This window comes from Pongo pygmaeus, chromosome 16, assembly GCF_028885625.2.
Source record: "Pongo pygmaeus isolate AG05252 chromosome 16, NHGRI_mPonPyg2-v2.0_pri, whole genome shotgun sequence".
Taxonomy (NCBI): Eukaryota; Metazoa; Chordata; class Mammalia; order Primates; family Hominidae; genus Pongo; species Pongo pygmaeus.
The window spans coordinates 23,149,535-23,176,541 of NC_072389.2; the positions used below are offsets into that span (position 1 = coordinate 23,149,535).

Below are 27,007 nucleotides of genomic sequence, written 5' to 3' on the forward strand. Positions count from 1 at the left end.
AAGGCAATACTCTTCTCAGGACTCCACCTGATGCTTGGTGTATGAGAAGATCTTTCTGTCCTTCTTTGTGGAAACACAGGCTTTTCCCAGACTGTGCATCATGGTGATGCTGCTTATTACTTTCTAGTGCTTCTTTCCCCAGTATTCTGTAGTTTTCTTAACCTATGCTCAGAGCAGTACTCAGACAGATACTCAAGGGGCCCCTCAACTCATCTCTGGAGCTTGCTGTATTCTTGTCATTTGGCCTACGTATAGCTGATCTGTCTCCTGAGCTCAGCAAGTTCTTTGGGCTCTATTTGGGTTCCCCTTTCCTGTGCTGCAGCCTGGAAGCTGCTTCTGGGCAGTGTTTTGCTTCTCTGAGGGATCCCAGCTCTGGGCTTTCTGTTGTCCAGTTTTTGGTAACAGCTTTTTGGTATATTCTGTCCCATTTTCTAGTTGATTATAGCAAGGAAGTAATTTCTACAAAATTAATCCTTTATAGGTGGAGGAAGCACAGGCCTTCCCAATCTGTTTTTAATCAAATCCATTGAGTTTTAAATTTTATTATTGTATTTTTCTATTCCAGAATTTCCATTTTTAAAAAATATCAACTTTATTGAGGTATAATTATATTAAACACATCCCTTTAAAATGTTTAGTTTGAAATGTTTGACAGTTTCTTTAACTGCCACTTTAGGTACTTTTTTCTAGTTGAAACTTCTGTGTTGGAATTGTTAATATGATCTTTTTTTTTTTTTTTTTTTTTTTTGAGAAGGAGTCTTGCTCTGTTGCTCAGGCTGAAGTGCAGTGGCACAATCTTGGCTCACTGCAACCTCCACCTCCTGGGTTCAAGTAATTCTCCTGCCTCAGCCTCCTGAGTAGCTGGGACTGCAGGTGCCTGCCACCACACCTGGCTATTTTTTGTATTTTTAGTAGAGATGGGGTTTCACCAGATTGGCCAGGCTGGTCTTGAACTCCTGACCTCATGATTCACCTGCCTTGGCCTCCCAAAGTGCTGGGATTGCAAGCGTGAACCGTGCCTGGCTGTTAATAGGATCTTTTAATTGCTTGACCCTATTAAAAGTAGTTATTTTAAAAGTGTATTTATAAACCTCGTCCAACCCCATAGATTCCTTAGCTGCCTCTCTGTGTCCCTCTTGGTTGACTCATGCCTGTGAGCTGCCCTTCGGCTCCAGTCTCCTCTGTGATGTCACACAAGAGAGTTGGAGTATGGCTTCCTGACTGCCTACCAAGGAGTCAGTGACACAGCCTGGAAGGTGTGGCGAGTGTGGGTGTGAATTCCCTGTGGTATGAACATTCACCACTTTACAAGGAGACATGAGGGAACTGAGTGTTTTTATTCCTCCCTTTTTCTTTCCTCCTTGGACTATTTTATGGTGTAGTTTCTTCTTGCAAACCTTCTGGAAAAGCTACATATGCCTAGTGAATGTGCTGGCTGAACAGTTGGTTGTATTTGCAGCTCATTGAGAAGAGGGGGCACTAACATAGGGGTCAGCACATTTTTTCTGTAAAGCACCAGCTAGTAAATGTTTATGTGGACCATACGTGCTCTTTTATAACAACTCACCTTGGCCATTGTCCTGTGAGAAGCCGCCAAACGTGTGTGTGGCTATATTCCAGGAAAACTTTGTGGATACCAGAATTTGAATGTCATATAATTTTCATGTGTTGACATATGATTTTTTTTTTTTTCCTGAGAGGGAGTCTTGCTCTGTTGCCCAGGCTGGAGTGCAGTGGTGCGATCTTGGCTCACTGCAACCTCCACCTCCTGGGTTTAAGCAATTCTCCTGCCTCAGACTCCGGAGTAGCTGGGATTACAGGCATGTATCCATGTCCGGCTAATTTTTTTTTTGTATTTTTAGTAGAGACGGGGTTTCACCATGTTGGCTGGGCTGGTCTTGAACTCCTGACCTCATGATCCAGCCATCTCGGCCTCCCAAAGTCTGAGATTACAAGTGTGAGCCACTGTGCTTGGCTGACATATGATTCTTTTGAGTATGTTTCAACTATTGAAAAATATAAAATCACTCTTTTTTAATATATATTTTTCTTTTTTTAGGAAATTAAAGGAAATAAGAATGGCTCCTACATAGAGTAGGCTAAAATCACGCTTAGCTGACTGTGAAGTCATATACCACATACCATTGCTTCATTGATCTTGTCTTGCTTTCCCACTTCCCTCACCCCATTGCCCCAAGCTGGCATCTGCTGAGCAGAGTGTCAACACTTCAGTTCATTCCTCAGGCTCTTCTTTCGTGACAGAAGTCTTTATATTTCTGTTTTCAGGATCCACTTTTGGTCTGTTCTATTGACTTCTATTTTTTTTTCATTTTTCAATGATGCGGTCTTGTATCTTTGTCATTATTATTTTTGCCTGACTTCCAGATATTGTATATGCAATATTGTAGCAATAAATCGAGGAGCAATATCTTCCTCCAGAGAGGATGTTCTAGGCAATCCTAGGTCACTGCAGTCCTGCTGGAAATTGAGAGAATGCGGAACTGGGCTGGTTTTCTGTGAAGACTGGTCTACTTCTAACTCGCCTATATTTCTTTTGTGTGGCCCTTTGAGGTTCCAGCTCAGAGCATGGGGTCTTCCAGGCCTCTTTCTCTTGTATGAGGGCCCTGGGAGTCTCTCAGAAGCTCCGTTTTGCTTCTCAGTCTCATCCCTGCTTGCTTAGGTTCTCTGGGCCTCTTTCTTCCTCTCGTAGGTCTTAGGCTATAGGAAGACGTCACTCCCTTGCTGCTTCTCAGATGTCTTCAAATCGACGTACTTAATGTTCCTGTCTGACCTTTCTAATTGTTCCAGGAATCTGTTCTTAACATTTTTTCATATGTTGTCCTGTGTTCAGTAGGTGTTTAGTATTTTTCTGTAGATTTCAGAAAAAAAGCCATATACCTCTACTCATCTGCAAATATTTGAAGATATTACTTTTCTGTCAAATTGTAAGGACATGAAAAAGAAACATTTTCTAACCTATACATTAATCAGATATTCATTTGTTACATTATTCAGTTTTGGATTTTACTGCCTGATTCTATTGTTCTGAAGGCACTTTAATAAATGCCTTAACGGGCCGGGTGCGGTGGCTTACGCCTGTAATCCCAGCACTTTGGGAGGCCAAGGCGGGCAGATCACAAGATCAAGAGATCAAGACCATCCTGGCTAACACGGTGAAACCCCAACTCTACTAAAAATACACAAAAAATTAGCCAGGCCTGGTGGCGGGTGCCTGTAGTCCCAGCTACTTGGGAGGCTGAGGCAGGAGAATGGCATGAACCCAGGAGGTGGAGCTTGCAGTGAGCCAAGATGGCACCACTGCACTCCAGCCTGGGCTACAGAGCGAGACTCCGTCTCAAAAAAAAAAAAAAAATGCCTTAACGGTTTGCTTGCCTAGTCTTGATTGGTATTAAAGTATTGGTGGCCTACGTATGGGAGCGTGAAGGCTTGCCCTGGCTGCCGTGCTGCAGGTGTGGGTGCATGTTATGGTGTTGGTAGGAAGCGAATAAGCCTTGGAGTTGGGCCTCTTCCCAAATCCCAACTCTCACAGCCTCAGTGTTGTGTGGCCTTTGGTCAAGTCATTGAACCTCTGAGCTTCAGTTTACTAACTTACAAAAAGTGAGCCTGTTACTGCCTCTTTTGCTGGGGTCTTTTGATGATGAAAGTGCCTTTACTTGGCATGTCATTTCAGAGGTGTGAGATAGGAATGTGAGATTGGAAAAAATTGGAAAAGAGTTCTCAGCCCAAATAACCTAATTAGAAGCATCTGGGATCTGAACCAAAAAAGTCAAAAGTTGAAAACCTACTGGGCACGTTTAGGTAAGTCAGCTACTAATAAAAAGCTAATTGGAGACAGTTGTAGAAATAAATACTCTCACTTTACAAATGGAAAGTCTCATTCTTTTTTTTCTTTTTCTTTCTTTCTTTCTTTCTTTCTTTCTTTTTTTTTTTTTTTTTTAATGAATAGGGTCTCTGTCACCCAGGTTGGAGTGCTGTGGTGTGATCAGAGTCAAACACCTGGGTGCAGGTGACCCTCCTGCTGTAGCCTCCCCAGTAGCTGGGATTATAGGCGTGTGCCATGTACTTGGCTAATTTTTATATTTCTGTAGAGACACGGTCTTACCATGTTGCCCAGGCTGCTCTTGAACTCTTGGACTCAAGCAGTTCTTCTGCCTTGGCCTCCCAAATCTCTGGGATTACGGCGTGAGCCACCACGCCCTGCCTGTAGTCCCTGTTCTTATCAGTGCCATGGCTGTCTTCCAGTTGTTCCCAGGCTGCTGCTTCCTCAGTCAGGATCCTGTACTGTGTGTCATCTGGAGAGCTCTTCTCCTGGGCTTCACTTTTGCTTGTTCACAGTCTAACTCTCTGGAGACTTCCTCCAGTGAGGCTTGCTTTATTGCCTTAGTAATGTTCCACCTTTAAGGTGCCCAAATTGTTTTTTGAATGGTGCTTACCATTTATTTCGGTCATCAGCTCCTAGGAGGCTTCCATAGTGCTTGTCCCTCCAGGAGTCCAGTCTCCACCTTCCAAAAAAGAATTCCTTGTCACTCAGAAGGACAAGGTCTGGCCTATCCTCTTCCTTCCCAGGTAATAATTGAAAGGTGGTGGTAATTATTCTTGTTTCCATGTAAACTGGGCTTCCTCCTTGGCTTAGTCTTTAAATGTTTCATCTTTTGGCTTTTTTTTTTTAAATGGTACCTCTGTAACACCAATGTTTCTCAATCTAGGCTGTACCACAGAACACTGGTGTGTGGATCCCAGCCAGTTTGGGGTGATCTCAGAGTGCTTTCAGGGCTGGGCAGGGGTCTCCTCTCTCTGCTTGGGTGTTGGCATCTTCTCCAGGACATCACCTACAGTCCATTTGTTGACTACTCCCAGATTTGAGTCTCTAGCCCTGAACACTCTGCTAAGATCTGGATCTATATTTACTGAGGGTTGGTGGAGTGGGGAGGAGCTCCATGTTTATGTTCAGTAGTTAGTGCAAATCTTAGTGGTTAAAACAGAACTAATTCTCATTCCTCTTCTGTTTCCTCCCTTATTTTCCCTTTCACATTTGATTTAACTGATGTGATTTGAAATAGTTTCTTTTTAAGTCAGGGTCTCACTCTGTTGCCCAGGCTGGAATGCAGTGGCACCATCACGGCTCACTGCAGCCTTAACCTCCCCAGGCTCAGGTGATCCTCCCACCTCAGTCCCCTGAGTAGTGAGACTACAGGTGCGTACCACCACGCCTGGTTAATTTTTGTATTTTTTGTAGAGACTGGGTTTCACCATGTTGCTCCGGCTGGTCTCGAACTCTGGGGCTCAAGCAGTCTGCCCACCTTGGCCTCCCAAAGTGCTGGGATTACAGATGTGAGCCACCGTGCCCTGCCTGAAGTAATCTTAAAGACTGTACTTCCCTGTCTTGACTTCGACTCTCATCTTTTCTTTTTTGGACCCTTGGTAATAGCCTTTTTTGTTTTGTTTTGTTTGAGATGCTGTCTCACTGTGTCACCCAGGCTGGAGTGCAGTGGTGGGATCTCTGCTCACTGCAATGTCTGCCTCCCAAGTTCAAGCAATTCCCTTGCCTCAGCCTCCCACGTAGCTGGGACTATAGGCGCATGCCACCACACTCAGCTAATTTTTTGTATTTTTAGTAGAGATGGGGTTTTGTCGTGTTAGCTAGGATGGTCTTGATCTCCTGACCTCATGATCCGTCCGCTTCGGACTCCCAAAGTGCTGGGATTACAGGTGTCAGCCACCGCGCCCAGCCAGTAATAGCTTCTTAATTCATCTTCTCTGTTTCTGTTTTCTGAAACACTTTAAGACGCAGATCAAGTATCATATTCCCTTGAGTGCCTAAAGATAGTCTGTAACTCCTGCAGCATGGCCCACATGGGGCTGTGAGTTCTGGCCACTGTTAGCAACTCTTATCATGTGCACTGTGGTAGGGTTTGGACTGAACCCCAGTGCACGTATTCACTGCCCTCCTCTGACTGAATGAGTAGAAGAGTCAAACCTTTCCATTCACTGGTTAAACTTCAGGGGCCCTGAATGCTTTCAGCTTCCTTTTTAATTTTATTTTTTATATTATTTTAATTTTTTAAATTTAAATTAAAAAAATTTTTTGATAGGGTCTTGCTCTATTGCCCAGGCTGGAGTACAGTGGAGTGATCTCAACTCATTGCAGCCTCTACCTCCTGATCTCAAGCAATTCTCCCACCTCAGCCTTCCAAGTAGCTGGGAGTACACGTGCGCCACCACCCCTGGCTAATTTTTTGTATTTTTGGTAGAGATGGGGTTTTGCCATGTTGCCAGGGCTGGTCTTGTACTCCTGAGCTCAAACAGTTCACCTGCCTTGGCCTCCCAAGTGCTGGGATTACAGGTGTGAGCCACCATGCCCAGCCTTCTGGCTAATTTTACAATTTTTTTGTAGAGACAGGGTCTTGCTATGTTGCCTAGATTGGTTTTGAACTCCTGGGCACAAGTGATTCTCTTGCCTCAGTCTTCCAAGGTGCTGGGATTAGAGATGTGAGTCACTATACCTGGCCAGGGCTCACTTTTTAGGAAGGAGTTTACCTCTCCCCCACCAGCTGATATTTTTACCAAAAGTCATATGTTTTGGTTTCAAGTATGTTTATGGCAGTTATCCTGTTAGTGATGTGAACAGAAAAAATAAGAGTGCTGAGAGAAAGCTGTTCCTTCTACAAAAACTGAAGGATGCTGGCTTGCTTGCTGTCGCTACAGAACAAGTTACCAACCACAAATTTGGCAGCTTGTAACAACAAGCATTTACACTCTCACAGTTTCTGTGGGTCAGGAGTCTGGCCATAGCTTAGTTCTGTCCTCTACTTCAGGTTTCACAAGACTGTAGTCAAGATGTTGGCTAGGGCACACTATCACCTGGAGCTCAGGTCCTCGTTGGTAGAATTGGATCCATTGTGGTTGTGGGACTGAAACCCTGGGCCCTTGGAGGCTGCCCCTCCCTACAGGCAGTTCATTGGCTGCATGCTTCTTCAAATTGGAGACCACCTCTTCAGGACGGTGCAGGGGGATGGAAAAAGGGAGAGGCAAATGGAAATCAAAGAAAAGCATAGTGGTTATATCAGACCAAATAGATTTCAAGACCAAAACTATAAAAGGAGACCAAAAAAGTCATTATGTAATGATAAAGGGGCCAATTCAGCAAGAGGCTGTAACTATTATAAATATATGTGTATATGCACTCAACACTAGATCACCCAGATACATAAAACAAATATTACAGCTAAAGAGAGAGATAGGCCTTAATACATTAATAGACGGAGGCTTCAACACTCCACTTTCAGCATTGGACAGATCATCCAGACAAAATTAACAAAGAAACATCAAACTTAATCTGCACTGTACACCAAATGGATTTAATAGATATTTCTAGAACATTTCATCTGATGGCTGCAGAATGTACATTGTTCTCTTTAGCACATGGATCATCCTCAAGGTTAGACCATACGTTAGGCCACAAAATAAGTCATTAAAAATTCAAACCTTGATACTAAAAGCAGACAAAGACACATCAAAGAAAGAATACTACAGGCCAGTGTCTCTGATGAATATTGATGTAAATATCCTCAACAAAATACTAGCAAACCAAATTCAGCAATACATTAGAAAGATCATTCATCGTGACCAAGTGGGGTTTATCCCTGGGGTACAAGGATGGTTCAGCGTATGCAAATTAATCGGTGTGATACATCGTGTCAACAGAAGGATAAAAACCATGTGATTATTTCAATTGATGCTGAAAAGGCATTTGATAAAATTCAACATCCTTTCATGATAAAATCTCTTAAAACTGGTTATGGAAGAAACATATCTCAACATAATAAAAGCCATATATGACAGACGCACAGCTAGTATCATACTGAATGGTGAAAAACTGAAAGCCTTTCCTCTAAGATCTGGAACATGACAAGGATGCTCAGTGTGGCCACCGTTATTCAACATAGTACTGGAAGTTCTTCCTAGAGCAGTCAGACAAGAGAAAGAAATAAAAGGCCTTCACATTGGAAAGGAAGAAGTCAAATTATCCTTGTTTGCAGATGATATGATCTTATATTTGGAAAAACCTAAAGACTCCAGAAGAAAATGATTAGATCTGATAAATTCAGTACAGTTGCAGTATACAAAATCAACATAAAAAATCAGTAGCATTTCTGTGTGCCAACAGTAAACAGTATGAAAAATAAATTAGAAAAGTAATCCCATTTACGGTAGCCACACATGAAATTAAATGCCTAGGAAGTAACCAAAGAAGATCATTACAAAGATCTCTGTAATGAAAACTCTAAAACGCTGATGAAAGACATTAAAGAGGACACAAAAAATGGAAAAATATTTCATCTTCATGGATTGGAAGAATCAATATTGTTAAAATGTCCATACTACCCAAAGCAATCTACCAATTCAGTGCAATCCCTAGTGAAATACCAATGACATTCTTCACAGAAACAGAAAAAAAAAATCCTAAAATTCATGTTGAACCACAAAAGACCCATAATAGCCGAAGCTCTCGTAATTAAAAAGAAACAAACTGGAGGAATCAGATTACCTGAATTCAAATTATACTACAGAGCTATAGTAACCAAAACAGCATAGTACTAGCATAAAAACAAACACATAGACCAACGGAACAGAATAGAGAATCCAGAAACAAATCCGCACATCTACGGTGAACTCATTTTTAACAAAGGTACCAAGAACATACACTGGGGAAAAGACAGACTCTTCAATAAATGGTGCTGGGAAAACTTGATATTCATATGCAAAAGAATGAAGGTAGATTCCTGTCTTTTGCCATATATAAGTTAAAAAAATTATGTTAAGTATCTTCTCTGATCACAATGGACTATAACTAAAAATCAATAGCAAGGAATTTTGGAAACTCCACCAACACATGGGAATTAAACAATATGCTCCTGAATGACCAACAGGTCAGTGAAGAAATTAAGAATGAAATTAAACAATTTCTTGAAACAAATGGCAATGGCAATACAGCATACGAAACCTGTAGGATGTAGTGAAAGCAGTACTAAGAGGAAAATGAAAAAAGTAGAAAAACTTCAAATAAATAACCTAATGATACATCTTAAAGAACTAGAAAAGAAGGAGCTAACCAAACCCATAATTAGAAGGACAGAAATAATAAAGATCAGAGCAGAAATAAAATGGAGTTGAAATGAAGAAAATAATACAAAAGATCAGTGAAATGAAAAGTTGGTTTTTCTAAAAGATAAATGAAATTGACAAGCCTTCAGGCAGGCTAAGAGAAAAAGAAGACCCAAATAAATCAGAGGTGAAAAAGTAGGTATTACAACTGATATTGCAGAAATTCAAAGGGTCATTAGAGGCTGTGAACAGCTATATGTCAATAACTTGGAAAACCTGGAAGAAATGCATAAGTTTGCAGGCTGGGCGTGGTGGCTCATGCCTGTAATCACAGCACTTTGGGAGGCTGCGGCGGGTGGATCACTTGAGGTCAGGAGTTCGAGACCAGTCTGGCCAACATGGTGAAACTCCATCTCTACTAAAAATACAAAAATTAACCAGGCATGGTGTTGCATGCCTGTAATTCCAGCCACTTGGAAGGCTGAGGCACGAGAATCACTTGAGCCTGGGAGATGGAGTTTGCAGTGAGCTGAGATCATGTTACTGCACTCCAGCCTGGGTCACAGAGTGAGACTGTGTCTAAAAAAAAAAAAAGAAAAAAAGAAATGGATAATTTCACAGGCACATCCAGCCTTCCAAGTTTGAACCATGAAGAAATCCAGAACCTGAACGTACCAGTAACAGGTAGTGAGATTGAAACTGTAATAATAAAGTCTTCCAGCAAAGAAAAGCCCGGGACCCAATAACTTCACTGCTGAATTTTACCAAACATTGAAAGAAGAACTATTACCAATCCTAGTGAAACTATTCTGAAAAATAGAGGAGAAGGGAATACTTCCAAACGTATTCTAAAAGGCCAGTATTACCCTGATATCAAAACCAGACAAAAACATAATCAAAAAAAAGAAAACAGGCCAGTATCCCAGATGAACATTGATGCAGAAATACCCAAGAAAATACCTGCAAACCGAATTCAACAACACATTAAAAGATCATTCATCATGACCAAAGTGGGGTTTATCCCAGGGATGCCAGGATGTTTCACCATATCCAAATCAATCAGTTTGATACATCATATCAGTAGAATGAAGGATAAAAAACCATATGATCATTTAAATTCATGCTGAAAAGGCATTTGATAAAATTCAACATCCTTTCATGATAAAAACTCGAAAAAACTGGTTATAGAAGGAACACACCTCAACGCAATAAAAGTCATATACAACTGACGCACAGCTAGTATCATACTGAAAGGTGAAAAACTGAAAGCCTTTCCTCTAAGATCCATAACAAGACAAGGATGCCCACTGTCACCACTATTATTCAGTATAATACTGGAAGCCCTTGCTAGAGGAGTCAGATAAGAGACAGAAAGGCCGGGTGCAGTGGCTCACACCTGTAATCCCAGCCCTTTGGGAGGCTGAGGTGAGTGAATCAATTGAGGTCAGGAGTTTGAGACCAGACTGGCCAACATGGTGATATGCTATCTCTACTAAAAATATAAAAATTAGCTAGACGTGGTGGCGGGTGTCTGTTGTCCCAGCTACTTGGGAGGCTGAGGCAGGGAAATCACTTGAACCCCGGAGGTGGAGATTGCAGTGAGCTGAGATTGTGCCGCTATATTCCAGACTGGGCTACAGAGCAAGACTCCATCTCAGAAAAAAAAAAAAAAAAAAAAAAAAAAAAAAAAGAAGAAATAAAGGGCATCCAAATTGGAAATGAACAAGCCAAGTTATTCTTGTTTGCAGATGATTGTTATAATTGGAAAAACCTAAAAACTCCACTAAAAAATGATTAGAACTGATAAATTCAGTAAAATTGCAGGATACTAAATTAACATACTAAAATCAGTAGCATTTCTCTCTCTCTCTCTTTTTTTTTTTTTTTGAGATGGAGTCTCACTCTGTGGCCCAGGCTGGAAAGCAATGGCGCAGTCTCGGCTCACTGCAACCTCTGCCTCTTGGGTTCAAGCGATCCTCCTGCCTTAGCCGCCTGAGTAGCTGGGATTACAGGCGCCTGCCATCAGGCCTGGCTAATTTTTGTATTTTTAGTAGAGACGGTTTCACCACATTGGCCAGGCTGCTCTTGAACTCCTGACCTCAGGTGATCTGCCTGCCTCGGCCTCCCAAAGTGCTGGGATTACAGGTATGAGCCACTGTGCCTGGCCAAATCAGTAGCATTTCTATATGTCAACAGTGAACAATATGAAAAATAAATCAAGAAAAATCATTCCATTTATAATAGCTACAAATGAAGTAAAATACATAGGAATAATCCTAACCCAAGAAGTGAAAAGATCTCTACCACGAAAACTGTAAAACATTGATGCAGAAAATTGAAGGAGACACACAAAAAAGGAAAAGATACTCCGTGTTCATGGATTGGAAGAATCAATATTGTTAAAATGTCTGTACTACCCAAAGCAATCTACACGTTCAATGTAATCCCTTTCAAAATACCAATGACATTCTTCACAGAAATAGAAAAAAAAATCCTGAAATTTACATGGAATCACAAAAGAGACAGAATAGCCAAAGCCATCCTGAGCGAAAAACAAAACTGTAGAAATAGCATTACCTGACTTAAAGTTATACTACAATCACTTCCTAGTCTTTTTTGGCTTAGATCAAGTGCAAAGTTTGCTAGAAAGGTATACCAAAACAGCATGGTACTGGTATAAAAACAGACACGTAGACCAATGGAACAGAATAGAGAACCCAGAGACAGATCCATACATCTACAGTGAACTCATCTTTGACAGAGGTGCCCGGAGGATATATGAGGGAAAGGATAGCCTCATTGATAAAGGGTGCTGGGAAAATGGGACACCCATATGCAGAAAAATGAAACTGGACCGCTATCTCTCACCATATACAGAAATCACATCAAAATGGAGTAAAGACTTAAACCTAAGACTTCAGACTATGAAAGTGCTAAAAGAAAACATTGGGGAGGCTCTCCAGGACATTGTACTGGGTAATGATTTCTTGAGCAATACTTCGTAAACACAGGCAACCAGAGCTAAAATGGGCAAGTGGGATCACATCGAGTTAAAAAGCTGCACAGCAAAGGAAACAATCAACAAAATGAAGAGACAACCCACAGAATGGGAGAAAATGTTTGCAAACTATCCATCTGACAAGGGATTAATAACCAGAATATATAATTAGCTCAAGCAAGTCTGTAGGAAAAAAATCTAATAATCCAATGAAAATGGGCAAAATATTTGAACAGACATTTCTCAAAAGAAGATATACAAATGACAAACAGGCAATATGAACAGGTGCTGAACATGGTTGATCGTTAGAGAAATGCAAATCAAAACTACAACGAGATATTGTCTCTCCCTAATTAAAATGACTTATATCCAAAAGACAAGAACAAATGCTGGCAAGAATATAGAGAAAAGGGAACCCTTGTGCACTGTTGGTGGGAATGTAAATTAGCACAGCCATTATGGAGATTAGCTTGGAGGTTCCTCAAAAAACTAAAAATAGGACTATCATATGATTCAGCAATCCCACTGCTGGTAGGTATATACCCAGAGGAAAGAATATCAGTATGTTGAAGAAATATGTACACTCTCATGTTTACTGCAGCGCTATTCTCAATAGCCAACATTTGGAAGCAACCTAAGTGTTCCCAGCAGATGAATGGATGAAGAAAATGTGGCATATATACTCAATGGAGTACTATTTAGCCATAAAAAAGAATGGGATACTGTCGTTTGCAACAACATGGATAGAACTGGAGGTCATTATGCTAAGTCAGGAACAGAATGTCATGAGCCAGACCCAGAAAAACAAACTTTGCATGTTCTCACTTATTTGTAGGAGCTAAGCAAATGAAAGTAATTGAACTCATGGAGATAGAGTAGAATGATGGTTATCAGAGACTGGGAAGGATAAAGTGGGGGTGAAGTGCAGATGGTTAATGGGTATAAAAATGGAGTTAGATAGGGCTGGGCACAGTGGTTTACACCTGTGATCCCAGCTCTTTGGGAGGCCGAGGCAGGTGGATCATGAGGTCAGGAGACCCAGACCATCCTGGCCAACATGGTGAACCCCATCTCTACCAAAAATACAAAAATTAGCTGGGTGTGGTGGTGTGAGCCTGTAGTCCCAGCTACTCGGGAGGCTGAGGCAGGAGGCTGAGGCTTTGCCTTGAACCCGGAAGGCAAAGGTTGCAGTGAGCCAAGATCGTGCCACTGCACTCCAGCCTAGTGCCAGAACGAGATCCGTCTCAAAAAAAAAAAAAAAAGAGTTAGATAGAATATATAAAATCTAGTACTTGACAGCATTACACGGTGACTACAGTCAATTTATTGTCCATTTAAAAATAACAGTATAATTGGATTATTTGTAATGCAACGGATAAATGCTTTAGGTATTGAGTACTCCATTTACTGTGATGTGATTATTACGCATAGTATGCCTGTGTGAAAATAGCTCATGTAACCCATTTGTATATATACTTACAACTAGTGTGTATCCACAGAAGTTAAAAAAAAAAAAAAAGATGGGCAAACATCTGTGCCTCTTTTGATTAAAAATGGCTTTTTTTTTTTTTTGCCAGACAAGGGAGCTTCTGTCACATACGCAGTTTTCAGAATGGATGCCTTCCCCCAGTGTCTGAAATGCTCCCTTTTCCTGTTGTGGGAAGCCTTTTCTGACTCACAGATGTTAGCAAGCAAAGGCGTTTTTGATTTTGATGCTCACAGATATTATAATTATTATAAATTTAGCCAGGAGTCCCTATCAGTCTTTGAGCAGCTGCTTTTTTTTTTTTTTTTTTTGAGATAAAGTCTTGCTCTGTCACCCAGGCTGGAGTGCAGTGGCATAGACTTGGCTCACTGCAACCTCCACCTCCTGGGTTCAGGCTCTTCTCCTGCCTCAGCCTCCTGAGTAGCTGGGATTATGGGCACCTGCCACCATGCCCAACTACTTTTTGTATTTTTAGAAGAGGCAGGGTTTCACCATGTTGGCTAGGTTGGTCTCGAACTCCTGACCTCAAGTGATCTGCCCACCTCAGCCTCCCAAAGTGCTAGGATTATAGGCATGAGCAACCGCACCTGGACATTAACAGCTTTTTCTTTGAGGAAACAAGATATTCCAGGCTCATCTTTGTCTGCCCTAGCCCTTGAATCTATTTATTTTCCCAAGAGCCCTAGCATCTTTTATTGGGAAATGGTTCTGAGAAACCAAAATCTGGGTGCGTGCTGTCCGATTGCCTTTGATTCTAGTCCTTTCAAAAAACAGAGTAAGCAAATATATTCAAAAATAAAGTTCATAGCTTTCCAATTTAACTTGTTTTTCAAAATTTCTATGATTTTTTTCCTCTTTTCCACTGGAAACCTTAATTTTTTTTTTTTTTTTTTTTTTTTTGAGATGGAGTCTCACTCTGTTTACCCAGGCTGGAGCGCAGTGACATAATCTCGGCTCACTGAAACCTCTGCCTCCTGGGTTCATGCTAGTCTTCTGCTTCAGCCTCCCGAGTGACTGGGATTACAGGCATGCACCAGCACACCCGGCTAATTTTTTATAGTTTTAGTAGAGATGGGGTTTCACCGTGTTGGCCTGGCTGGTCATGAACTCCTGACCTCAAGTAATTTACCTGCCTTGGCCTCCCAAATGCTGGGATTACGGGTGTGAGCCACCATGGCCAGCCTAAAACCTTAATTTCTAATAACATTTAATACTTTATCATAAACATGTTTTGTTGTATTTACATTACTTTATTGTGCAACATGAAGTAGTTCTAAAATTGTGACAATATTATCAATACCAATAAATAAAAGATTTTATTTTTCATTATAGTATATTCTATTAATGATATATAGTTCAAAAGTCCCTTGACCTACTTTTCTTTGTATATGCATGGGTTAATTTGCTTGTTGCCAGTTGTAGGTTTTGCTTTTTTATGATTTAATTTTAATTTTTGAGGATGAAAGTCATGTATGTTTCAGAAGTAAAGACTTATAAAGTATACTCACAATGTTGTTGCTTTTTCTGGTCCTGCTGCCTTTGTCCATGTCCCCTCCCCATTTCCCCAAAGGTAGTCATTGGTACTTGCTTTTGGTTTATCTTTTCAGAGCACATGCACGTGTGTGTGTTTGTGTGTCTGTCTTTTTTTTCTTTTTTCTTTTTTTTTTTTGAGACCGAGTCTCGCTCTTGTCACTCAGGCTGAGTGCAGTGGCGCGATCTCAGCTCACTGCAACCTATGCCTCCTGGGTTCAAGCGATTCTCTTGCCTCAACTTCCTGAGTAGCTGGGATTACAGGCACCCGCCACCATGCCTAGCTAATTTTTTTATATTTTTAGTTGGGACGGGGTTTCACCATGTTGGCCAGGCTGGTCTCAAATTCCTGATCCCAGGTGATGTGCCCTGCTCAGCCTCCCAAAGTGCTGGGACTACAAGCATAAGCCACCTCGCCCGACCATGTGTCTTTTTTCTTGTATGTTACATAAGAGGTAGCATAGTATTTACACTATTATGCACCTTTTCATTTATATTTCTTGAATGACTTCCATGAAATGTAAAATGATTAAGTCACTAATTCAGTAAATCATTGATTTTATTACCGAATGATTGAATACATAAGGGGATTGAGATTTTTTTTCCATATCATTCTTTAAAAATTGCAATGTGAGTGTGAGCACTCTGTAAGCTTATCTCGTTTATCATTGCCAGCTTGTATTCTCAAGAAATGGGCTGTGTGGTCTGTGGAATGAAATGGTTAAAGATGGAGAAATTGTATACACTGGAACTGAATCAACCCAGAATGGAGAGCTCCCTCCTAGAAAAGGTAAGGGACTTTAACTAGTGTTTTTTATTTTGTAAAGACCATTATAAAATGCATTTTATAGAAATTTTGTAATGTGCTATAGGAACAAGAGCTTTGAGCTTAACTCTTTGAAGTTTTGCTTTTTACTTTGGAGATTGTTGTCTAAAATGGTAGTTAATACAAGCTGCCTGGATTTTATTGTTTTATGTGATTTGAAGGCATTTTTATTGCAAAACCATCTTGCTGCATTTGTGGTGTTCTTTGGGGGTGTATTAAACACTTTTTGGAAGCCTTTGGCCTGCAAGGAAATGCCATTGAACGATGTTATTTAGCATTGTAATTTTGAATGCTCAATAATACTATCATTAGGTTGTTCATAACAGTGGCTGTGTTTCAGAGTCCCCATTGAGGTTTAAAAGAAATGGGTGCTTGTATACACCCTAAACTTGTTGAATCTGAAAAGATCCTTGGTTGAGAACCATTGTTGAAGTTTGTTGGTCCCCCTACTTGAGAGTCATCAATGTGGATAAAGCTACCAGTTTAGAAAGTATTTATTCTAAGTTGAAATAGCTCAGTTGGGAGAGCGTTAGACTGAAGAAAGTATTTCTTCTTCTTTTTTTTTTTTTTTTTTGAGATGGAGTCTTGCTCTGTCACCCAGGCTGGAGTGCAGTGGCATGATTTCGGCTCACTTCAAGTTCCGCCTCCCAGGTTCACGCCATTCTCCTGCCTCAGCCTCCTGAGTAGCTGGAACTACAGGCGCCCGCCACCACGCCCGGCTAATTTTTTGTGTATTTTAGTAGAGATGGGGTTTCACTGTATTAGCCAGGATGGTCTCGATCTCCTGACCTCGTGATCCACCCGCCTCAGCCTCCCAAAGTGCTGGGATTACAGGCATGATCCACCGCACCCAGCAAGTATTTCTTCTTCTTTTGTGGAATGAATTGGAATGGTGTCCACTTGAAAATACATGGGGACCAGGTGCGGTGGATCATGCCTGTAATTCTAGCACTTTGGGAAGGCTGAGGTGGGCAGATCATTTGAGGTTGGGAGTTTGAGACAAGCCTGGCCAACATGGTGAAACCCCATCTCTACTACAAAATACAAAAATTAGCCAGGCATAGTGGTGGGCGCCTGTAATCCCAGCTACTTGGGAGGGCAAGGCAGGAGAATTGCTTGAAGCCAGGAGGTGGAGGTTGCAGTGAGCAGAGATTGTGCTACTGCACTCCAGGCTGGGCGACAGAGTGACACTCCATCTCAAAAAAAAAAAAACAAAAAACACAAAACAAACCATGGGAAAAAGTATTAGTCTCCCTTTACAGTTTCAGTGTCAAGCAGAGTTACCCGTGTTTTTTTTTAATTTATTTTTTATATTTGTTTGAAAACATTCATACACACACACACAATAACTGACGTGTACAGTGAGTGGCTGCAGACCCACCTCCATGTTCTGCCACTGTATTTGGCTCCACATCCTGCTGTCTGTCCATCCACTGTTTGTCTCATCTAGCTCCTTAGACACTCATGTATGTAATTGATTCTAGTTCAACTTTGTTTTTGACTTTCAGGTAAAATTTATATATAATGAAACGCATCTATTTTGAGTTTACCATTTCACAAGTTTTGACAAATGTAACCTGTGTAACCCACATCTTTATCATGACTCTTGCTCAGAAAGTTCTCTGGTGTCCTGCCCCTTCTTCCCAGAGGCAATAGCTGGCCTGATGTTTCTCCAGCACTGACAAATTGTGCCTGTTCTAGAACTCCATAAATGGAATCATGTAGTCAGGTTCTTCTGTGTCTGGCTTCTTTCACTCTGCGTAGTGCTTTTGATTTTCATCTTTTTTTTTTAAACAACATATTGGGTTTATATTTAATATAGCACTTCTCATCAGGAGGTGTTACTCAGTTAATATAAAGTTTTTTTTTTAACATTAAATCTCTTTTCTATGTCAATGTCTGTAGTGTTTTTTTTTTTCCCTTTAACATTAAGTCTTTTCTCCATTTCAGTGTTAGATACACTGAATACATTTTTCTAAATGATTTTTTTTCTTCCCAGAGATAAATGTTTCCCTTTTTAGCTGACTATTGGATATCTAAATACAATATTAACTTGGGAGATGACAGAAGTCTAATAAAATACAGAGAACAGACTCAGTGATTTAGGAGGCAGTGATTACAACTGAACAGTGGTGATTTCCTAGGATTCTGGGCAAAATCCATTTGTGTACCAATTTGTTCCCATTTCATGGAAACAACTCAGAAAGTAAAACTCTCCTACTTACTAATTCTTGGAAACTTTCAGACACCAAAGCTTACATTTAGTTTCAGTAGCACAAAGGTTTTCAGGGTGAGGTTTCATTCATTAGGCCCTTCAAAGTCACATCTGTTCAGTTTTTTCTTTTGTGCGTATACCCGCAAGCAAGTACAAATGCCTGTAATACTGAGAACCACACCTTTAACGAGAGAGCAGTTGCATCACTGGCTTCCACTGCCTTGACAACAGGCAGCACCAAAAGCAGTGACATGAGGACTAAGGACAATTGTGTTGAAACTGAGGTCATGATGTTGGGATCTTGAGGGCTGAATGTTCCAAATAAATGGTATATATATAGAGAATTCTCTCTGACTTGAAATTTTCCCTTTCTGGACCTGTGGATGCTGAGGCTAAGAGTGTCCATATGACAGTGTCTTCCAAGACAGGAATCAGCAACCTTTTTTTTTTTTTATTGTATCAGTAATTCATTCTGTATATTTTTTAAAGTTTTAACCTCTTCTTCCTAGCCCTCCAGTATTTGTTTATAAATTAAAACATTTCCCAAAGTGTTTTCTGTGAAACAATAGTTCTAAAAGGTGCTCTAAGAAAAAAAGCTAAGTACATGGCAAAATCCAAAGTATATGTTTTATTCATTATATTTGATGAATTTTTTTGTTTTTTCCTCTTCAGAGGGAGTCTTGCTCTGTCGCTCAGGCTGGAGTGCAGTGGCATGATTTTGGCTCACTGCAACCACTGCCTCCCGGGTTCAAGCAGTTCTCTGCCTCAGCCTCCTGAGTAGCTAGGATTATAGGCACCCTCCACCATGCCCAGCTAATTGTTGTATTTTTAATAAAGATGGAGTTTCACCATCTTGGTCAGGCTGGTCTTGAACTCCTGACCTCATGATCTGCCCACCTTGGCCTCCCAAAGCACTGGGATTACAGGCATGAGCCACCATGGATGGCTCACATTTCATGAATTTTTTTGTCCTTTGTTCTTTTAAAAATCATGGTTAGAAAGCAGAGCGTAATTGTTCTTTATGTAGATCCCAACTGATTCGGGGTGTTAGGGAGATGTTTTGACATTCAATAAATTTTTTTGTTTTCCATTATTAAGGCTATGAATATTTTATATTATTTTCTGAGACAGGGTCTCAGAATTTGTCAAATGTGTAAAATTTATAGCCAGATGTAGGGTAGGGGTGGCCTACTTTCTCTAAAGGGCCAGATAGTAAATATTTTAAGGCCTCAATGGACCCTATGGTCTCTGTCATAGCCATGGGACCTTGCAGCTGTAGTGCCAAAGTAGCCACAGACAATACTGCGTCAGCGGGCAGGGGACGTTCATTCTGTAAAGTTGATTTATGGACACAAAAGATGAAGTCCTCAGAATGTTTGCAAGTCACAAAACACTGTTTTCCTTTTGATTGTTTTTCAATTATTAAAAAATATAAAATACGGTGGCCGGGCATGGTGGCTCACACCTGTAATCCCAGCACTTTTAGAGGCCGAGGCAGGTGGATCACCTGAGGTCAGGAGTTCGAGACCAGCCTGGCCAACATGGTGAAACCCCATCTCTACTAAAAACAAAAAATTAGCCGGGCATGGTGATGCATGCCTGTAATCCCAGCTCCTCGGAGGCTGAGGCACGAGAATCACTTGAACCTGGGAGAATCGCTTGAACCTGGGAGGCAGAGGTTGTGGTGAGCCAAGACTCTGTCTCAAAACAACAACAAAAGTAAAATACTTTCTCTGCATTCAGACCATACACAAAGAGGCTGTGGGCTGGGTTTGGCCAGTGGGCTGTGGTTAGTGACCACACACACACAACACACACACACACACACACACACACATAGGGCAGAGTGTGGCATTTAGAGCCAGCACCTGTGTTCTCACCTGAGCTGTGTTCCTGGCTGGGTTCTACTCTGTATTCTGTGACATGAGGTGTCTACCTTGGTAAACTGGACGCTGTTTTAGCTTGCATTCCCACTGGCAATCTGTCACGTTTCTGTTGCTCTGTGTCTTTGTTAGCACTTGATGTTATCAGTGTTTTTCAATTGAGCCATTCTAACAAGTCTAGTGGGATCTCATTGCGGTTTTAATTGCACTTCCGTAATGGCTAACGATGCTGAATATCATGTTCTTCTTTGCCACTCTTGTATCCTCTGTGAAGTTCCTGTTCAGATCTTTTGCACAGAAAAAGCTGTATCATGGAACCAGTAAAATAACCAAGGAGAGGTTGATTAAAGTTCTGTTTATAACCCTAGAAGATTCCTGCCCTAGGGATATGGGATGGCTGAACATAGGACACTGACATTGCACAGATGAAATAGCGGTTTATTAGTCACACATGCTCACAGCCCTGGGGGTGGGGGACACCGCATGCCACATGGGGGCTGCACTTGGGAACAGAGTGAACCACCAGGGGCTGTGGGAGACATATTTTGTAGTAACAGGAGGGTGAGGTGACCTTGCTTCCCATGGGAAGATGTGATTGGCTTGTTTGAATATCTCTGGGCCGGCAGGGATGAGCAGGCTGGGGTCGGGTCTCCATGATAAGGAGGTTGTTTGGCTTTGGGATCTTATACCTGAGAGCAGAGCTCCAGGGAGACCTTGTGGTTAGGCTATTGAGGCCTTCTTGATTTTACCGATCTCAAGGCAGCACATAATATTTGGTCTTAATTTCAGGCCACACAAGACATTCTTCTATATCTACTTTCTGTGGCACTTTTCAAAAGGTTTTGTCCTTAGTGTTTAGCAGCTGATTATGATGTGCCTCGTCATGGCTTCCTTTAGGATATATCTTGTGTGGGCTTTGCACAGATTCTTCAATCTGCCTAGGTTTATGTCATTTGCCGAACCTAGGAAGTTTTCAGCCATTAGTTCTTTGGATATTTTTTTCAGCATTCACCTTTTCTCTGCTGTTATTAACATGTGGGGTCTGTGCTAATTCTAGGTAGTTAGTTTCAAAATTGAATTGCACTGTGGGACACACAGCTGGGTGTCGCAGAGAACTGGAGAATTGCTTGGTGCAAAATTCCATACATTTGGTGTCAGAAATGTTGTAAACAGAGGAACTGTTTCCTTAGAGATTTTTAGATACTCATTATTTGTAATCTGGATGGGATATCATGTCTTTCACCGACTGAGATACATTTTTCTAATTATGTTGTTTAGATGTTTAGTCACAGCCTTCTGTGATGGAAGGTGTTTAGACTTCAAGGTTCAGGTTATTTCTCTCTTCTCTTCGCTTACTATGTAAGGGGTTTTATGACAGTTGTTTTTGACTGAAACTTTACATTCAGTGGCCTAAAGTCATTTTTCTCAGCTTTTCCTTTTTGTCCCAGTGCTCTTGAATTATGCTATCAGTGACAGTGCCCCTGCATAGCAGTGCTTCCCGGTTGGCAGTGGAGTAGGGCCTTGTAAAGAGTTAAAAGATTTTTGAATTGTACTCCTTTTCTACACCCTCCATTTTCCCATGGGTACGCAAGCACTGGGACTCACTGGATAAAAGCAATTGGTGTGAAATTGAAGTAGGTAAATATCAAAAACTAAGTTTCTCAGTTGTGAAATCTACTAGGAAGTTAATGAAATATCATTTTGGAAGACACACTTTAAATAATTTGATATATTGGTTTCTTTTTTCTTTTTTTCCAGATGGAGTCTTGCTCTGTTTCCCAGGCTGGAGTGTAGTGGTGCCATCTCAGCTCACTGCAAGCTCTGCCTCCCAGGTTCACGCCATGGTCCTGCCTCAGCCTCCCGTGTAGCTGGAACTATAGGCGTCCACCATCATACCTGGCCATTTTTTTGTATTTTTAGTAGAGACAGGGTTTCATCGTGTTAACCAACATGGTCTCCATCTTCTGACCTCGTGATCCACCCACCTCGGCCTCTTAGAGTGCTGGGATCACAGGCGTAAGCCACCACTCCTGGCCGATATATTGGTTTGTTTATGAAAATTATACTGGATCTGTTACAGGTATGATTGATGTATTTTATTTTTAAGTTGTCAAACATTCAGTTAATGATGTGTGTTGTAACTTTTCGGGGAGGGACATTTGCAGAGACTAATGGTATAGCATTCTGAAAAGCGATTACAGATTAAAAAATTTTTAATTCTGCAGATGATAGTGTCGAATCAAGTGGAACAAAGAAAGAAGATCTGGATGACAAAGAGAAAAAAGATGAAACTCCTGCACCTGTATATAGGGCCAAGTCAATTCTGGAGAGCTGGGTATGGAGTAAGCAACCAGGTAATCTTTGATCAGAGATAGAAATTAGTATAGACATTTTGCCTCCAGATCCTCAGGTGGTTTTAGAAATTGGTTCTCTAATTCTGTAGGAGGAGGTTGATACTGGTATAGTCTTACACATCATTGAAACTGGAAAAGATAGCTATTCTTCTGCTTATGTTTTGGATAATGAGATAAATTATTTCATGCTTCACACACTTGGAGTATGTCATCTACTGTAATATAGTATCTGAATGAACACTTTAAATAAAATACATTTCTGTAAGTTAATTGTATACTTTAAAAATCTCTGAAAAATTTGAGTAGCAAGTCTCAGAAACTTGATTCTAAATATTAAAAATATATCCTTCCTTGGGAGGGAGCGTGTAGTAAACATGTTAAGTGTGATTGTAAGCATACTGTCTTTCTGGAGGTCGCTTTGTTCCTGCATCCACTGCTTTCATTTCAGGGATGTTCATGGAACACCAGGCACGAAAGGGCCAGAAGCATCCCCCTGTAGGACCAGCACTTGGCCCTGGCCATCCTGCTGGAGCTGGCTGTGCAGAGAGGCACGTTGAGGTGAGGGCTGCCGCAGACTGGAAATGCTTTGGGGAAGCACCTCTGTGTCCAAATACCTGTTGCGTTGTGTGCATTTCACTAAATCGTGTGTGACTGCAGCAGATGTGGTGCTCTGTAACCAGAGAACCATGTCCCAGAGCTCGCTCTCTCTTTACCTTTTCTTCTCTTCCTCTTTTATGCTCAGTTTTCTAGCCTGGGAACTGTTCTTTTTTTTTTCTTTCAGTTTTTCTCATTTAATTATTTTTATTCCATGAATTTAAGATCCTAGAAGTTCCATGTAAACGTGCTCTTTGAGCTTCTTAACTGGTCTTTCCTATCAGCAGAAGGCAATGTCTTATGCTAAAGTCTCGGTGTCAATTCAGTGATTTAATTACCACGGCTTTACTTTCATTTCCTTTAATATCCCAAGTATTGCTTCACTTCTATCTAGCTGTTTGCTTTTATTTTTGATCAACCATGAAGAAAAGAAGTTAATCTGTTTTTACAAGGAATAAATATGTTTTCTCCTTTAGCCAAATGTTGTCTGCCATCCTGTTGTTGCTTCAGCTGTGGGACAACAGGGCACAGGAGACTGACAATGAGCGTTCTGCCCAGGGCACCAGTGCCCCACTTTTGCCCTTGCTGCAAAGGTTCCAGAGCATCATTTGCAGGAAGGATATGCCTCACTCCAACGGCGATATGTACGTGAGTGTCATGATGGAACTTTGTGTGTAGGTGGCACTTGAGTCTACTTATTTTTCACGCAAGACCAGCGTGTGTGTCCGCGGCAGTGTTTTTCTCTGGCATGTGTGTGTTTGGTGGTAACAGCAGCGAGTCAGATTAGACAGGTATAGGAGGTCACTTGTTTGTGGAGAAGACTCGGATCAGTGAGCACCGACTTCCTTGTCAGCACAGAACCAAGCTTGAAACACGCACTTTTAAATCAATACCAGAAAAGAATGACGAAAAGAGCGGCCTGCTTTGTTGGTCCTTCCTATGTACTGGGCTCTGTGAAGGGCATATCACTTGAGCTGTCACTCTGTTTAGTACCAGCTCCCCCCTTAACAGGTGTGGATGCCGAGCTGGGGGAGGAGCAGGCGTGTGGGGCCCTGGGCCTAAACCTCCAGGACTGCTGGTCTTTACAGGTCAAGTACAAGTTGGATTTTGCATCTTTTTGGGAAAGTCTTAGGCATTTCAATATCATGCTTTGGTTTAATTTTTCTATTATTTGGCAGTCTTTAAGCTAATGATAATAGGACTCTTCTGCCTTTAGAAGAATTAGAACTATGATTTAATTTGCAAATGAAAGTCGGCGTTCTCCAGAGTGGGCAATGTTTAGATTAAAATAAAGGTTTTGGTTTTAGATTTCAAGGCCAGCTTGATATGCTGTGCTGGGTTCCCACAGAGGTGCTTCTGCCTTTCTCCAGGGCTCCTAGGCCTGTAGGGTGGTTTGCTCATGTTAGTAATCTGTGTGGATTCAACTTACCTGTGGTATCATAAATGTATACACGCACAGTCAATGTTGTGTACATGTATACCGCAAATTTAGACATTTACACAGTTTATATGCTGCACAAATACATAGCTGTATAGTATAACTGTATCATCAGCATTGTCACTTGATGGGTCAAATGAGTCAATACCAACATATAAAGAGTGGGTAAAGGCTAACTGTGTTACTTTAATTTTTCCCACCATTTCTGAATGTTTGTTTACTTTTCCTTTCTAGCTTTTGTCTGGCCCTCTGAGCCCCAGTGAGAGTTTCCTGAGGTACCTCACCCTTCCGCAAGACAACGAGCTTGCCATTGATCTGCAACAAATGGCGGTTTTTGTCACGGCCCTTTTAGACCATCTGGCTACACCCTGTAGATGCCTTTGCCGTATAGCTCTCCAACATCTCATAAGGTGTGTGTGCAAGAACCCTGTTCTCCATGTGTTTTGTAGCTAGTACCACTTGTAGGTTCTCATCCTGGGCCTGTATGGAGACTTGCTTTTTCTGATATTGGTAGGGGGAGCTGGCCTGTGGTTTTTAAACATGTTTGCAGTTGAAGGTGTTATCCGTGTTGAGAGTGAATGATGAGCAAGCTGAGGCACACAGGCCTGGGGACCCAACCTGGGGGCCCAGGTTCCAGGTTCAGGTGGCACAGTCCCAAAGAGCTCCCCTTTATCCACAGTCCCAGGCCCTCCCACCTTCTGCAGGGGGTTCCACAGCCTTCTTTATACTCTGAACGTGGGCTGTGTTAGTATGTAATGCTGGTTATAGCAGTGACAGTATAATTATATATTATATCTGTTATGTAATAGTAATGGTAATAGTAGTGATTTGCACGTGTGGAGCACCTGTAGGGTGCAGGCCTGCTGAGGACCTCATGCACGCTGTTGTATCTCATTATGTCAATGAGAAAACTGCTTTTGCTAATGGTAGTGAACTTTGTCAGTGTAGAACAGTAATCCTAGTTTTGAATGCAGATTTTGCTAACATTTTATTTCTAGTATGAAGAGCATTTATTTTGTTTTACAGTCATTAAAAAAAAAAGGAATACAGTCACGTGGTTCAAAAATCAAACCTAGGCAGAGACACACTGTCGCTTCCCCGCCCACGCCTTCCACCCATTTCCCACCTGCTGCCTCTGACTTTTCAGTCTCCTCTGTAACCTCCTTGATCTCTGGAATGAGTACGCTAGTGGTAGCATGTTGCATTACTTCTGTTGCTTGTTTTTTTTTTTACTAACCATATATACTGGAGTATTTTATCAGAGTGTCGCTCTTTGTGTTTATAAAGCAGCTTAGTCTTCAGTGTGTGGATGTGTCTTTTATGTATCTTTCTTTAGTGAGTCTCTTATTGGTGGACACTTGGGCTTATTGCCACAGTGTTGCTATACAAATAGTGCTGAGGGTCGGGTGTGGTGGCTCATGCCTGTAATCCCAGCACTTTGGGAGGCCAAGGTGGGTGGATCACCTGAGGTTGGGAGTTTGAGATCAGCCGGGCCAACTTGGAGAAACCCCGTCTCTACTAAAAAATACAAAAGTTAGCGGGTCATGGTGGCACATGCCTGTAATCCCAGCTACTCGGGAGGGTGAGGCAGGAGAATCGCTTGAACCTGGGAGGCAGAGGTTGCAGTGAGCCGAGATCGTGCCACTGCACTCCAGGCTGGGCAACAAGAGTGAAACTCCATCTCAAACGACAACAACAACAACAATAACAAAAAACACAAATAGTTCTGCAAGGCCTGACCTGGAACATGTGTCCTCCATGTGTGCATGTGTGTGTGCCTGTGCACATGCACAGGTGGGGATGCATGTAGTGTGGGCTGGTTGTCACCAGATTGCTCCTGTACGTCTTGATTTCTCTCACCACCAATAGGGCTGCTGGCCTCCCAGCCTTGTGTGTGGGCTTTTGGGATTTTGCCTGCTAAGGCAGAAAGTGGTGACTTCGATATAGTTTGAGCGTTTTAAAATATATTAGTATTTAAGGGCCATTTATACTACTTTTTAGTGGGCTCTGTTGAAATGCAATGGAAATGGAAAAATAGCCTGTTCAGTTGCTTCATCATATCTGTTAAATGAGGTAATACGGCGTGGTACGAGATGGGGTTTCACTGTGTTAGCCAGGATGGTCTCGATCTCCTAACTTCGTGATCTGCCCGCCTCGGCCTCCCAAAGTGCTGGGATTACAGGTGTGAGCCACCGCACCTGCCTGATTGGATTATTTTAAAGCATAACTCTGTCTTTAAAATATTTTAAGGCATTTTACCTCTTAATGATAAGGATTTAAAAAAAAAAACCCTACAATATCATTATCCTGTTTTGTAAGATTAACAGTGATTCCTTAATCTAACATGCAGTCCGTGTTACATTTTCCTGGACTATCTCAAAAATGCCTTTTTTAGGTGGTAATTTTGAATTACGACCTGAGCACGTTCTCTGTGTTGGCATTGCTTGACATGTGCTTCTAGTCTCTTTCTCCAAACAGCATGGCTCCAGGCCCTCCTCTCCCTGTCTCTGATCATACCGTTTTCTTTTTCAAAGAAGCAGGTTGGTTATTTTGGAGA

At 41.5% G+C, this 27,007-nt stretch overlaps 1 pseudogene; it reads left to right on the forward strand.

Moving 5' to 3' along the window:
* Positions 1 to 24,854, forward strand: part of LOC129014536 (uncharacterized) — a 40,352-nt pseudogene extending 15,498 nt beyond the window's left edge.
* Positions 24,855 to 27,007: the final 2,153 nt, after the last annotated feature.